This window comes from Larimichthys crocea, chromosome XVIII, assembly GCF_000972845.2.
Source record: "Larimichthys crocea isolate SSNF chromosome XVIII, L_crocea_2.0, whole genome shotgun sequence".
NCBI lineage: Eukaryota > Metazoa > Chordata > Actinopteri > Sciaenidae > Larimichthys > Larimichthys crocea.
The window spans coordinates 7629242-7646079 of NC_040028.1; positions in this window are offsets into that span (position 1 = coordinate 7629242).

Genomic DNA, 16838 nt, shown 5'->3' on the forward strand with positions numbered 1-16838 from the left:
CTCTCACCAGCGATTGGGTGAAAGCTTTAAATCTGAATGATGACTGAATGATGAAAGAAAAAAAAAAGACAATTAGGAGAATAGTTCATCAAAAAAAAAAGGAAATAAAATCCCTGATGGGACTATGTATCAAACAAAACATGGTAGGCCTGAGAGAGTGAACATATCTAAGATGTTGCATCCTGTTGTGGGGATTGTTAAAGCTCTTATGTGACTGCTGTGTGATGTTTGTTTGTTTGTTTGTTTGTTTGTTTGTTTGCTCTTCATTTCCTCCTAGTTCACTTGGGCATCTTCATCAGCAGGATCTGTAGAGTGAGATAACATCCACACACTGGATAAAAGGTCTGAACTATTCCCTCTGTTCCTTCCTCAGTCATACTATTTCTAGCCTCTCCTCACTTGATTTTGCTATTTTTTATTTTTATCACAAAAGGATTTGCAATTTAGGCTTTCTGAATTTGCTAAAGCCATTAACGTCTCACACCACTCCGATTCAGTCTAAAAAAAACTCTTCAACTTCTGATCTAAAAGCATCATTTTATTTAGCTCAATTCAATTTTATTTTTATAGCAGAAAATCATAACAGACATTATCCTTCCATATAGAGCAGGTCTAGACTGACTTATTTACTCAACCATGAGCAGGCGCTTGGTGACAGTGGCAAGGAAAAACCTCTTTTAAGAGGTAGAAACCTCAAGCAGAACCCAGCTCATGGTGGACAGCCATGCACAGTGACTGTACGAATTTCACACCAGTATGGATATAGATTTAAATTGTGGATGAAGGTGAAACAAGATGATGTAGGAGAGATGAGGGATGAGGTATGAAGGGATGAATGTCAAGGAATGAAGTTTAGCTGGATGGAGGGGTAAGGGATGATGGAAGGAGAAATCAAGGTCATAGATGGATGTTCAGAAATGGATGAAGTTCAGAGATGGACCAGTGTCAGCTGGTGGCAGGAAGAAAGGAGGAAACCAGGAGTTGAGGTGTCTGAGTGTGGGAACCATCTCTTTGTTGCTCTGTGTGATTTGAACCACAAAGAGAAAAAGAGGTTTGGTGGTGAGGGATGTGAAAACTGAGTCAAAGGAGGAGTGAATTGATGAGTACTTCAGAGTTCAAGGCGTGGTCTTTGATCCTGAACCCAGTTAAAAAACTTAATTCAATACATTCATGTTATGCTGCATGGTTTATCCTCTGTTCCTATTTTCTCTCTTTTTGTAAACCATTATATTACTGCTCTTTTTAAAGATGCTACATTGCACCATACATACTTCTTTTCCTCCATGTTAGTTAGAACTCAACTTAGACACGTAAGTTCATTTAAGGAAATGGTATAGGCCCACACAAGTTTGAAAAAAAGTTGATGGAAATATTTGTTTAAAGATTCTTGATTAAAGAAAAGAAAAGAAAAGAAAAGCAAGTGACAATTTGACTGCATGTCTTGACCCAACAGTGTGAGTAAATACTGACTGAATGTTTCATTTTGGGTGTAATGGTCTTTGGTCAAGATCGTGGTTCAGTAACAAAGAGAATCCTGATGAACAATGAAGAAACCCAGCCCAGTGTGGTTCTGAAAATGTCTTGCTAATATAGCTGGTTTCAGACATTTCAGACATTTCGAGTAATTCTTTACAATACATCAACAGACTAAAACATGGTTTTGCGTGTTTTACTCCATTGACCTCCAGGAAAATACACTTTACATGACCACAAACCATTTTCCAAAGCCTGTCATTTAGATGATGTGTTTAAATTGCTTTCTTCCTTCCAGGCAGCTATTGATTTCTTTTAATTTCAAAACATTATGGAAATCACCCCAATGAGACTCAATGAAACTAGCCTGATCATCGCAATGAATTATTTCTCACTGCCAATTTCTTACTTTAATCATTTTAAAAGTTGAATTATTGTTGACTGGCAAAGCGGTTCTTTGCAAAGACAACAAGGTTTTTGGCAGTTGAGATAGTCAGCAACTAAAAAGTATTAATGCTCAATGAAAATGAAACTTGGAAATCTAAACAAACATGGACGCTATGAAAATAATTATGTAAATTTGTTCAATTCGTACAATTATTTGGATCTCAGACCACCTATAAATATCTGTCATCTGTGCAGAACTCTACTATTAAGTGAGTCAACACTTTATTCTGGAAAATGTCAGAGTCCAACATATCACAGTTAAAAATCTAGGGCAATAAAAGGCCAGATTTTCTAAGAATTTACAAGGAGAAAAATCATAAACCATAATTACCTAATTTGATGGTTCTGGACCAGTGATATTACATAAGCACTTATATCACCAGTCTCTGCCCCATGGCGATACTCGTGTTACAGAGTCAGAGCACAGCACACATGGTCGGTCTGCCCTATTGTTCGATCTAAGATAACAAGATAAAAAGACTACACTTTGTGGTTTGTGTCACTCATGCTGTCTAGAGTGCTGACGAGGCTGCATGCTGCAGATGTCACAAACACTGGCCAAGAAGTGTGCTGTCTTCTTGGTCCAAAATCCTTTTGAGTGTTGAGTCTTTGCACATGGGTCTCGTCTTCTTATCATTTATTTGTTATATCTTCCCTTCCAACAGTCATTTAGTATAAATAATTTATGGACCATCAGTGCTTGATAGAATCTTGAATCAATCAAAAAGTCCCCCTACAAGTTTTTCTTTGAAAAGGAACATTGGGCATTTAAAAAAACAGCAAAAACAGCAATGGCAAGGAAATGCAGGGCATGGTTGGGGTGGTGTGTGTGTGTGTGTGTGTGTGTGTGTGTGTGTGTGTGTGTATGTGTGTGTGTGACTTTAATCTCTCTGCTTAAACACAGCAAATTGGTTTGCTTCCACATGTGAAGCACACCGGGGCTCCACTGGGACCAAAGCACGGAACTTTCAAACACAATTATCAAACTCTAAAGAGGTTCTCTTTGCACAGCTTCAAACTGTGGTTTCACTTTGCTGATGGATAGAAGCCAAGAATACACAAAAACAGATCAAATGAACTGGTAATGGTAATTATGGGGTTGATAGAAAAAGAACCAAATCTCCTCTAGTTCTGAAGCAAGACTGTAATGTCACTGTTTACTTAGTTGTACAACAAATACTTGTAAAAATATGCTGAAATTAAATGTAATGTCACCTTTGGTGTTAGGTGAACCACAGTCAGCAATTGACATACCGAGACCGAAACAAATCACAATTATACATTCATAATATGATGACCTGATGATGACCCATGCAGCACAGTCAAGTCACAGCTAGTTGCCCAACCCCAGCTTAGCTTCGGTTACAATTAGTTAGTTGGTTTTTACCTTGCACGGCTCTTATAGTAGAAAGCAATTTTGCTTTGTACTATTATAGCATTTATTGACGGTTTAAATGATCAACATTAGACATAACTTATCATGGATCATGTTAGCTGCTAATTTGGCAAGCTATAACATTTATTTATTTATTTATTTATTTATTATTATTCAGTTTTTTAGCTGATGCATTTATCCAAAGCAACTTACAAAAAAGGAAACAATCAAAGTACTGTACAGTGTAACAAGGACATGTTAGTGCAGCGAGTACCACTCGCATAGAATCATCTGCTGACAAAGTAACCAAATGAAAAGCCAGCCTGATCAGCCCTGGGAGACTGAATTAAGCTGACGTTATTCACCCAAGACAGTATTTTGCTATGTTAGCTCGCTAGAAATTTGTCTACATTAGTAAGCACGCTAATGATAAGCCAGCGTAAATCACAACATCGCAATATATTTCAAAGCTTTGAAGTAATTGAGCTGTGACGTTGGACCTGGTGTTGCAGTGTGTACACTGTTGATTGCATGCATAAACATCACATACTTTGGATTTTCCCGGAAAATCTGTCCAGAATCATTTACATATAGGCCAAATCAGTCCACAGGCTTATAGCAGAGAAAGTAGTGGAAGGACCATTTTGTAAAGGTAGCCATGAGTCAATATTTTTCAAACATATTTCCAATGTGCCATATATGTTCTGCTTGGACATATCAGACAATTTCCTCTGCAGGTGGCAAGGCAGGTGGATGCTGAAATTACTCATATAATGGGGCTCAAATGACTACACAGACACACCAGACCATTAGATACATGCTTGTTCCTTGATACACTCATGCCTCAGGGGGCTTTTCACATACAATGTTCAGAGCTGTCCACTTAACGCTATGCAAAGCTGCCCTCAAAGGCAGTTCTATCATTACCGTTTAATGTTTTGTGTTGAAGAGATACAAGAAGTGGTGTCTGTGTATGTGTGTGTACTCTACTGTTTACAACACCTCAAGCGATGGGGAATAGAGACAAATGCAGAAAGTGAGCTTCATATTGTGTTTGGTTCAAAGACAATGGTGTTCAGCACAAACATGCACCCACAAAGAGCTTTGTTTTGGATGATACATGGTAATTAGGCTGCTAGCTAATTTATGGCCAGAGATAATGTGTGGCCTTCATTGAAGAAAGAAAAAAAAACAGAAATAAATACAAAATACAATAATATTTTGTGAAGGAGACAATGGGTTTTACTCAAAGTCATTGTGCAATTACTTCAGTTGTCATAGTTTGATTGTGATTTTTCATTTATGAAATGTCTCCCATATAGTTCCATGTTCTTTTCCATCTTGAATGCAATCAACAACAAATTAGAGTTATTTTAAAGGCCATTATGACAATTGAAACTCTCTAGTGATTGAGGAAGAAGGGCAAGTTTTAACAATAGTTCCACATTTGACTTCTTAGTCATGGGAATACAGGTCAGCCTTATCTCAAAGACGATTTCAAGAGGTAGATTAAGTTTTAGGAACAGGTGTGATTAAAAGTCTATCCAAATGCTTTCTGCACAGATGGAATTTTTGCAAACACACAAGGCAAAGTACAGTCTAAAACACACATTGATTAAGGCCAAGTTGTTTGATGATTGTAAATGACAGAGTCAAGGCTGCCTAAAAGCCTTTGAGTCCTGACTCACCAAGGCAAGATTGCATGATCAAGCACTTTGCATTCTATCAAGAGTTGCACTTGAATACACAACAAAACTGCAGCTGACATAGTATGTGAGAGGAATAACTAATCAGCATTTGTAATTAATCTTTTTCAATGGAACAACATGTTGACGTGTCAGCTGATCAAGTTTGGTTCAGATTGAAATATGTCAGCTATTTGATTGATTGATTTGATTGATTGCAATGGAATTTGGTTCCACAGACTTTTTTCTTTTTTCTTTAGCGCTACCATCATCTCAAAATATCAGTATAATAAATATTCTGAAAAATAATGACTTTCCAGTCTGTTTCAGCTTTACTCTGTGTTCATGCTAATTAGGAAATACTAGAATTCTAACATGTTACACTTGGATGGTGAACATGGTAAACATTAGTTTAGTTAGTATTCCCCTCAGTGTACTGTTGCTTTGTTTGTTTGTTTAATAGTAAATGGTGGATCACATCAAAATTATCTGTCTGCTACATTTTTTTAAGCAGTTTACAAAGTAGCATGGTGGCCTATAGCACAAAAAAACCCAGTTAAAATGGGAGACCTCTGTGTTCCATGTAGGCTGAGTGTGAGTGCAAAGGGATTATATGGGGCATTAATATAATAATGTGATTAACTATTTACATTTTTAATCATACTGAGACCACTGTTGGTTATCCGGACACACCCTTGTTGTCCTGTTTTATTTGCAAACATAACTCAACAAAAAATATACATGAATAACTTAGAGTTGATGTTTATCACTGGTTTAAAATACATGCCAAGGTTGCAGTCCTGTGTTTAGAATTTTTGATGCTGACCTTTGGTTTACATTTAGATCACAGGTTGGGACTTTAAATTATTGATGTCTTAACCTGTATGGAGGATTTTAATGTTGTCTGGGTGGTGCTAAAGGTAAACCTCATATAGTACTGGGTAGTTTGGTACTATAGCAATTAATCATTTTTATATGCTCATAATATGTTTTGCAAGCAAATGTTCTACAAGTAAATAAGAACCATAAGCTACAGTTAAATGTAATAAATAAGTATGATATTGCTCTTTGAAACCTACTAGAGTGGAAGTATAGGGTGGTATAAGATGGAAAAAACAATTTATAGTAACAGGCCTACAAAAATGAGTATATTGAATATACAAAATATCCATCATCGTATCTGAACACATCTCTCCAGTCCCACGATAAAGAAAACAAACACTTTACTTGGTGTGTAATCAATACCTCATCCACTTCTGGCGGTTGTTTTAGATAGTCTCCTGATTGATTGAACCCTCCACATAGATAGATATATGATCTTGCCTCATCTCTCTGAGCTATTTACCCACCAGCGTAGGTGCAGAGGTGCGTTTGACATGTTTTAAAAGTGACATGATAAAATTACTGATGCTTATACAGATGATTATACACCTGAGGAAATATGCAACCTTCTAAAATCAGATCAGAATTACTTCCCCTTTTACAGCACAGGCTCAGTGGATGGCAGTCAGTGCTGTAGTCACTACTAAAGTTACACGTGTCCTCTGTGACTTTAAGGTTTTAGCAATAAATGAGGAATGTACTCTGGAATTAAAATAAACACACTGTAAGTATTATGTAGAGGTATTCAAGTATTTGTAAAAGACTATATTTTATTGTATTTTTTTTTAGATAAAAAAACAGCAAAATATTTTCATGCACAACTGAACTGAAAATAATTAAGTCACTTCAAAGACAACATTTTCTGAGGGTGGGGGTTATGCTAAGGGGTATCTATATTTCTTAAAACCTGAAAACAAAAGCAAACCAACTACTGCCTACTACTAAACAAGGTTTGTAACACTGGTGATTTTATAAATTAAATGCAGTACAAAGAAAAAGCAGACAAGAAAGAGGAAAAGGAAATCGAGGATAGTTAGAGAAGGTTTCTAAGGATTCCCACTTAATTAAAGAGAAAGAGAGAGAGCAGCTAAAAAACAAGCTGAGAAATAAAGGAAATGAAGAGAGAGGAAAATTGATTAGAGGGCAGTCCTCAATGTTCTACATGTCGCTTTGAGTAATTTTATGGTAATTTGGTTGCAGACAAAAAGTGTTCAACATAAAAATGCGTGGATCAATTTATAAATGTCTCTGTGCTTTTATCTACTTATACTTTTAAATTAATTCATTCATCCATTGATTTTATTTTACAAATTCAAATTTATTGATTGGGGAAGGTGTCAGTTGGAGTTGCTGCTGCATCAAAGGCTGCATACAAATTTTAACAGACTGACTGTGCAACTTTGTAGAGCTCATTACGTGTGGATGTTTGTGTGCAGAGGTTATGCTTAGAATGATATCCAAAGTTTGTTGTTTGCACTGTTTGTACTGTGCTCCTTATGAATGAAATATGAAGGGTTTTGTGTAAAAAAAAGATTTTGACCGGTTGGAAACAAGCAGTTGAAAGCACACACTCTCATTCAAATACATTCCAGCTTTAACTTTTATAATTACTTTCATGTACCCCATGGACCCCCCACTCCCACTGAGCTGATTAACACTGACTCAGACCACCTACCAATCTGTTCAGTCACTCTGGCCCAATTAATACCTGCGGGGTGGTTTGATAAAAGTGCACAGGAGCAGAGTTTAAAAGCAAAGTGAAGCCACAAAAAGTTGTTTTTTAATCAATTTCCAATTAAGAATTCATTCTTGTCTGTGGGACCACTGGTAATTGAGTCAAGGTGGAGGAAGTGAGGGCTTGAGATGAGGGCTGATCCTTCAGGGACCATTCATTTCCATATAAATGAGCTGGTAAATGCACACTTGATTTTTGGTATTCATTATTGATAAAAAAAAACTAAGACATGTAATGACCACTTCCTTTTTTACTTTCGATTCAAGATTTATTTCTTATGTCAAAGCTGATGAAAGCATGTTTCTCTCCGAGCAGTTGCAGAGTGCATACGGTATGTTTCATGTAACAAACAAGTGCATAACAGTTACTCATCACCCCCAAGCAAACAAAAACCTTTAGTGAAAGAGAGAAGAGAGTCACAATGAGCCTTAGGCGTTTCCTCATGGTAACTATCCTCTGAAATGAGTGTCAATACTTGTAAAAGAGACACTTCCTCATTTCCTCATCTGCCAATTTCAGGATATTTGCTGAACAAATGGCAAACAAATGGCTTGTGTTATTCACAGCAGAGATAGTAATTTATTAAATATTCAGTCATTTTGTGTTGGTAAGTAGCTGCATGATACAAGAATTCAGATGCAATCACAGACTGTGATGTACTGGTGTTGTGTTATATTGTGTTACTGGAATTTACTGGTATTGATCCATTCATTCTTTACTGGATGGATCAATACTGCACATGTACAGCAACAAACTACCATCACAGCTACAAAAGTGACAGCTCAGTATTTCATCAGCAGATCTTAAAAATCTCATTAATGGGATATTAGTAAGGGAGGCTACCTGCATCAAGTCTAGTTGGTTGTCGAGAGCCCTCGACTGAAGAATGTTGGAATTATGTTGTGTTCGAGGGTAGCTATTGTGTTTTTGTTGAAGGGACTGCACATTTTACATTAAATTCTCAGGTTGTAGCATTGAGACCCACAATCAAATCTGTTTTGTGCTTGGGCAGTTTTTCGATGTCCTGAGCATAAAGATGTTGGAAAAAGCTGCTTTTTCTGTGGTGGGAAAAAAAAACCCATCTGTTTGGACAGCCACAACAGACAGAAAAATATGTGTTTTAAAATCTATCAACTTTAGAGTGAACACAGTCTCAGAGAGATACTTAAGTGTAATAATTACAGAAACCGATTTGAACGACATCACATCAAATTAGAGGACCATTACAGATAATTGTTCAATTTCAGCTGCTAGTTCAGTGACAGTAATGGTTCACTTATATTGGATATATGGTTTTGTTTGATATGATTTATATACGTTTTTTATACAGTCTTATAAATCAGTCTTAGAAAGCCCCCCCCCCTACTCTTACAGCAGTCAGAGAGTTTTGGCATTAGGCAACAAAAGCCAAACAGCATGACAGTAAGGACAAAAAGAGAGACAAGATCCAATAATCAATCCGTCGTCTGCTCCTCCTTTGTCAGCTGAGGAACATTCCCACTGTGTTCGTCTTATCCTGCAGGGTGGCACTGTCGACAGCATATGTTGTCAAAATGGATGAACAGGTTTCCTCGAGAATTCTTTTCTTTTAGGGTATTTTCAAGTGAATTACACCATAGATAGCTCATTTTTAAAGTCATATTAAATAGGATGTCATTCAAAATGCTGTTGCCAACTGTGCCCCACATATGATTAAAGCCGACTGAGGCTGATTTTATTGGCCGATCCCACAATCCAAATGCTTGTTGTAATTTAGATCTTTTAATTTTGTTCCATTTTTTTATGTACAATGCATGCTATTTAATGACCCTACAACCCTGATAAGGACACGTGGTTACAAAGATGGATGGAGCATGGGTAGAGCTAAGTTGGGATGAATGATGCCTGGTTGCTCAAACAAGCCAATCCTCCTGTCAATCAAGGTGGTCACACTCTCTTAATTATGCATGTCTTTAAACCTTAATATGATTTGACTTTTAATATGGGGGCTTCATTCTGTAGCCAGCCTCAAGTGGACGTTGGAGAAACTGCAATTTTTATTGCTTCCATGTTGGTTTAATTTAATGTTCATGGAGGTTGCCACTTGACCAATCCCAAACATCCAATACTGATCAGACTGTAATTATCCATTTTGGTCAAAGAAAAAATAATCATCTCAACGAAAACAATTCAAAACATCATGTATCACTGACATCCGCACAAGCAGGGTCATTTACATCTTAATATCTTATTTTGAAATCTACCAAGAACATTCAGGCACTTTACAAATTATATTTGTAAGTCTTCTACAAATCTTTTTCCTTTATTTTTTCCAGTGATGCATGTCATATTTAGCTTTTCTTTCTTATACAACATAACAAGCCTGATTTACTTATAGATAAAAAGATTACTGCACATGTCTGGTGTATAGCTAAATGGATGGCTTCATTTTCTCATTGTTATTATTATTGCCAAATTATTTATTATATCCAATACGGCATATTGTAGTTCAGAGATTGGATTTTTATATCTATAACACAGGACCTGACAGAGTGGGAAAGCATTAGCTAGTTGTGACCTTGATCCAGTGTCACCATCACAGCATAACACCCTGTCGCCTCTCAAACATACGTTATAAATCAGACACAGTACATGACACATTTTTAGGGCAGAGTGAGGCAGCACATAAACCCTTCTGTTGGTATAACTGACTGTTAACCTCCTTGTAGATGACCTTTCAGCATTTAGTATTTTTTTTTCATATATTTAACTCATGGGCTATTAACAAATTAGTTGAATGAATAGAATTTCTTGCACGGTGACTGGAGTTCACCTTGGCAAGGATCCAAAAGGTGGACTTTCAATAAACTGACGCAAAAGATTATGTCTCCAATTGAACTATATAAAAAATCAACATGTAGCAAAGACTCCACTTGATGCACGGTTGCCTGCACCACACTGATGCTTACTTCAACTCCACTTCAATGTTTAAGTAGCAGAGGTGGGACCAAGTCATTGTTTTGCAAGTCACAGGTAAGTCTCAAGTAAACTTTTATCTTTAAGTCTTAAACTAGCTCTCGATAATGTAAAATTATTGAAAAGTGGAATGAATAGTGTTAATGTTAGTTGATTCAGAAAATGAAGGGAAATTAATTGATTCATGCCACCGTTTTTAACCTTTGGGCTTGGTGGAAAGTATCAAGTAGCCAGGTCAAAAGGCTCAAGTCCTAGTGAAGTCATGAGTCACCGGTTAAGCCCTGGGTTAATGTGAACACTTGAATGAATAAATGAGTCACACAATAATGAATAATTGGTTTCCTGAGGGGACTCAAGTGTCATTTTGCCAGGAAACAGAGACAAGACTTTTGTTTGGTAACATGGAAACAAGTCCCTCTGTTGGAAAACATTTGGCATAATGAGGAGGTGACGTCAACACTGCAGACTCATGGGACTTTTCCCGTAGAGCCTGGAGGTTGATGGAGGAGGAGGTGTGAATCCTCAGTTGGACCAGACAATGAAAAAGAAACAAAGTGAAATGAAAGAGATCCTTTTTCTGAGCGAAATACACATTTAATTTGTCTATGTTTCCTGCATTTGATGTTCCAGTTTTCTCATGTATTTAAAGTGGTAAAGGCCACAAACTCATACTTCATTAGTTCTAATCTTTTTATTGTAGGGATTTTGCATGATCCAGAAAATACAACATGCAAACAGTTTTGCTTCTTTGTTCTCATCATGAACTCGCCATCAACTCTTCCCTTACTTGATCACACAGCTTTCTTCAACAGTGAACTGAGCTGAACTCTGTCGTGGTTCACAGATGGGACGATTTCAAAAAAGACATATGCACACAGGCACATCAGCAGGTTTGGAGTGCACCAGATGGGTTTATAAGCAAAAGCAGCTGATACATTCAGAAGCAATGTTTTAGAATCAATGTCCAATGTCTTTTTCCACACACACACACATAAACACGGAGACACACACTGTAAAGAAATAATCACATTTTAGTTTGCACAGTATGCTCAGTCAGTGAAAGACTCTCTCAGGCAGTAAAACAAATGTCAATTGTTTGTAAAACTCCAGCCAATAAATGCTCCCATTGCGAGAAAGACTTGAGGTTGGAGGCCCTGATAAGATGCTCTGGGAATAGCAATCTAAGTATTAAAAGAATAAGTATGTCCTAAGTGCTGCTGCACTAAAGGCCATCAGCTCTTTAAATCAAAAGGGTTTATCCCATTGGAAGCATAAATCGGCCAGAATGTGTCCAAGCCACCAGCCCGATGACATGCATGCCACAATTCAAACAGGGTAACCAGGAACATGAGGGCCCGAATCCAGAGTAGAGAGGCAGAAGTGGTGCAGAACAGTTGTTTAATATTGTAAAAGTAAATGTACAAAATCTTGTGAATTGTATGTCAGGCACAGTTTAAGACTGGGAAAGACAGTTGGAACAAGTAAACAAAGACAAAGGCTCATGTCTGTTCTTTCCAGCCAAAACAAAGGCTGGAAAGAACAGACATGAGGAGAGGGGAATTACAAAAAACAAAACAAAAAAAAAACATGTAACTCAGATCCTTTACAATAAATATCTTGTGTGCAAATGTGCCCTTTTAGCCTGAATATCGCAATGGACAGAATATTTTGACCTATAGTGGCATCAGAAAAGAGTCAGATCAACAAGGAATGGTAGGATTCATGCTGTACAACGAACGTGTATATCCACAAGGAATTTACACACACTAGATATACTGACCATCAATATAGACCATTTCTTTGCTCTACATTTTCTATTTCAATATAAATCAGTATGAGCACATTTCCTATGTGTATACATAATGTATACCGTACAATACATAATTTAATTCAAAAGAAGGAGTACAAACTACCTCTAGATGTTATGGTCATTCTCTCTGTTTTTTTCTCTTCCCAGATGAGAACAGATAGAGAGTGAGTCTCCATTCAGAACACTAATCTAACATATTAATGGTCCTGCTCAATGGCCTTTATTCTGCCTTGGTAACAATTTTCAAAACAAAACATAAAATCAGTCTCATTATCAGGACAAAAACTGTCCCTGCTGCTGCTAGTCCCCAGGACTAATGCTTGTAAAATGAAACCTATTTTAATAGGGACACTGCTCACTCTCATTACAAGCAGACCACAAGTACACTGAAATAAAAGGTCTGCTGTTATGGAAACAAAACCAGCTTTTCATTTCTCGCACAGCCTTTTAAAGGAATACTTTGTACACAATATTGGTTATAGGTTTTAAAGAAATGTAATTCTAAATACTAAAAACACATCATTATTTTCAATGTACGGAGCCACAGAACAGGAAGGAAAATCACTCAAAAGCTAATCAGCCATCAGTGTGAATAAGTGATAATCCCAGTTCCCAGTGGATAAAGAAATGATCAAAGGTCTTGGAAGGTCATGCCATTGGTCTTTCTGTCAATAGTCCACTCAACTCAACTCTCAGAGGTCATTTTGCTTGAGGCAGGAGCGGTGACACATAATGACAAACAACGGCATGTGGAGGACAAAAAATGCAGCTGTTTCATCACTCGTCATTGATTATGCCCTTAAATATTCCTGCAAGGACCTCTGGATTGTCATCAGAGGCATAAAGTAATAATATAGTAGTTCTCCTGTTGGCACCTTAGTGTATGTGTACACAATGTAAGCTCTGTGCGGCCACAACATACAACAAACAATTTTACATGCATTTCTTTACTGGACAGAAATCAGTTGCTGTTAAAATTAAAATAAATGCTGTAAAAATAGTGATAGGTGTGCTTTGTTTTAAAGGTCCAATGTGTATGTACAGTATAACTGTGTTTTCATGATAACAACATCATCAGGTTTGAGCCTGACCACTGAAAACAATGATAAGGCCCATCTGAAGGAAGTAGAGAACCTGAACCACTGGCGAAAGACAACCTCCTCCTGAATGTTAGCAATACTAAGAAGATTACGTGACTTTGGGAAGAATCAAGGAAGGAAATACTAAGAGAGACTGGACAGTCTTGATGACATGGCCTGACCTGGGGGCTGCATACTGATTCTGTGGTGAGAAAGGCAAAGCAGAGACGGTTTTACCTCAGACACTTGAGGAGGTTCTGGGTATCCTCTCAGAAACTGAGGAATTTCTAATCCTGCATTATTGAGAGCATCCTGATGAGGAACATCACGTTCTGGGATTTAAAAAAAACACAAAAAAATATCACAAGGACCTGCAAAAAAGATTAATTCAGTTGTACAATAGGTGGTCCTGTATCTGCATGAAAGACATCTATACCAGATGCTGCAAAAACCACCAAGATAACAGCCTTTTCTCCATGCTTTGATAAAGAATGACCAGCACTGAGAGGCTCAGGAAAATCATTTACTCTCAGACCACAATAGTCTGGGTAAGAGGCAGAAAAGGGAAAACTCCTCAAACACCGAACTGTTATAATGCAGGGTACAATACAGCTATAATTTAGTTGCATTTCAGATACATGATGGATGTTAATACCAGCTATAAAGAGGCCCATACTGTATAAATCTCGGAAAATAGACCCACCTCCTGAGATGCATTACTTGTCCTTGGCTTGTGAGGATGAGTGTGGTGACTCTCATGAATAAATAAGGTGAATAATGGTTGTTCTTTGTAAAATGGATGTGAAATGCTTCCACAAAAGGTTAACAGCTTCTAAATAAGGACAGATGTTTGTCATGGTTGCTGCAATGGGAGCAAAGCCAACAGCAGCAGGAGAACTACTTTCAGGGCTTAGCTTTTAATGTACACAACAAACGGCTGCCTGTTTTTCTTATTTCTCAATGCACCATCATCTATTTTTTTACGGCAAGACACAAAACAGACGTAAGGAAATGGCTTGACTTTTTAAGAGGACAATTTGTGTGAAGAATGTCAGAATTCATTTGTCTAAAGTTTTATGGTAATTTCTTAAACAGAATGAATAGCCTGTATGTCAATGCCTCTCAATCTGCTGCATACATGCATGCTAGCAGGTCAGGTGGTTTTTAATTTATACTTTTTTTTGTCATTTTTATGGCTTCATTACGGATTCTGACAGCAGATAGATGACATGAAATGAGCGGGGAGAGGGAAAGGACATGCAAAAGCACACGAGTGCCTGGTTTGCCTTGAACTAAATCTTGAGAACTCATGAATGAATTGCCATGAAATATGTCACGGATGTTTACGCCCACCTTCAGGATGAATTTAAAAAACTTCGGTGATCCCTTATCTCTTCCTCCAGTGCCATGATTATGTCTTTCTGTCTAGTACATTATGACCTTCAATATCATTCTCGTTAGCCTAAGATTTGGCTTTTCATTTATCTGTACTGTGCACTATAATAGGATGTATTTTTGCGTGGCAGCTTTTACGTCCAAGGCGAATTTCCTCAGGGACAATTGAAGTAATCTTTATCTTGAATCTTTCAAGAAATCTTGAATCTTTCAAAACTTAACATTGACACTGTAGACCAGTGGTTCTTAACCTGGGTTCGATCGAACCCTAGGGGTTCGGTGAGTCGGTCTCAGGGGTTCGGTGGAGCCTCCGCCCTGGAATTTTTTATACCATTTGTTACAACATATCTTTGTGAGCAATCGTTTACGAGGATGCTGGACATAAAAACTAAGAAAAGGAACAGACTTTGCTGTGAAAACGACATGAGGCTGGCACTTGCCAAGGTGAAGCCACACATATCTGAACTTGTCTCTCAAAGGCAACAGCAGAAGTCACACTGAGGTAAGTTGTAGTGAGTTCATGCACTGTGTTGGTTTTGTTATTTGAACAAGGTGATGTTAATGCACGGTTCATTTTAGTAAAAAAATCATATTTTATTTTTTACTAAAGAAGGGTTCGGTGAATGAGCATATGAAACTGGTGGGGTTCGGTACCTCCAACAAGGTTAAGAACCACTGCTGTAGACATATTAGTTTGCTGACATGTACACAGTGTCAAGAGCTGTGAGCACTGCTGTTGATTCTTGGTTTGTTTCATGTTTTGACAAATGCATGATACAGTTAATCCAATAAACTAACACATTAAATGCCACAAACCAGTTGTAGAACAGACTCAGAGGGAAGGGATTTCAATGAAGGTCCACACACACTGTAAAAAGTACAAAGGCTTGAGTGTAAGGGAGAGAAGTCGTTCCAAATGTCTGGAAGTTTGGAACTTCCTCTGTTGGGAGAGTGCAGACACCATGTCTTTACTGTCTTCACTATAGTTTTAGGTGTTTTTGGAATTTTGAACAGTCGGCTGCAGTGCTTTTTTTAGTTTTAACAGTGCCCTTACTGTCCTAATAAATTAAATAGTGTAGTAATAGTGTCAATTTTCTACTTGTCTGGAAAAAAAACCAACTTATTTAATGTGTGTCTAAATTTCATCGCAACACAAAAATAGATGAATGGACGGCTACATTAAACAGTCTTAGTGTCTTACGAGCTCTCGGATTTCCAAGTCCGCAAGGAATGAGAATTGCAGGCTGAATGACAGACAGACAAACACGGTCGATCATTAAGTTGTTAATCTTTGTGCTTTATTGGATGAAGAGTGACAGAGACACTTCCAAGCAATCAATCCTTATGTAATCTTCTCAGGCAAACCTCGGGAAGCATCAGTCATTACAACATGCCTTTGTGAGTCTCCACCCACCCACACACACACACACGCACACACACACACACACACACACACACACACACACACACCCTATCCCAGTGAAATTCCGCTCGCTCCCTGCATGTCGGCCTTAATTCTCCCCCTGTTGAATTATTCTCTTTCCTTCACAAACAAATGAGCTTGCATGCATTTGTCTTAATCAATATACATTAATACAGGAAGAAAAAAAACATAATGATGATTAACGTGGTCAAACTGTATTGTCTATAATAAAACTCAAAGCACAGCAATCGATGACCACTTGTCTTTTCGCCATACCTGATCCTCAAGGTGCCATGATTTTTCTTTTTTCATAGCTTTGTGGATTTCCTACTGAGTTCTGATCACCCTCCCTGTAACCCAGCCTATCTCTGCACACTCAGACTTGCCTTGGCAGATCAATGACACAGCATGACTTCAGGATTTTAATTGAGCTTTTCTGATGGGTGGGGGATGTTTTAATGAGGCCAGGTTCTGTTTTTCATCCTGACCTTTGAGGCTCTGCTCTACAGGTGTCCATCCTCTAACTTAAAAGGAACGTATGGGCTTGTAGGGCCACCCCAGAGGTGTCAGACCTCACCA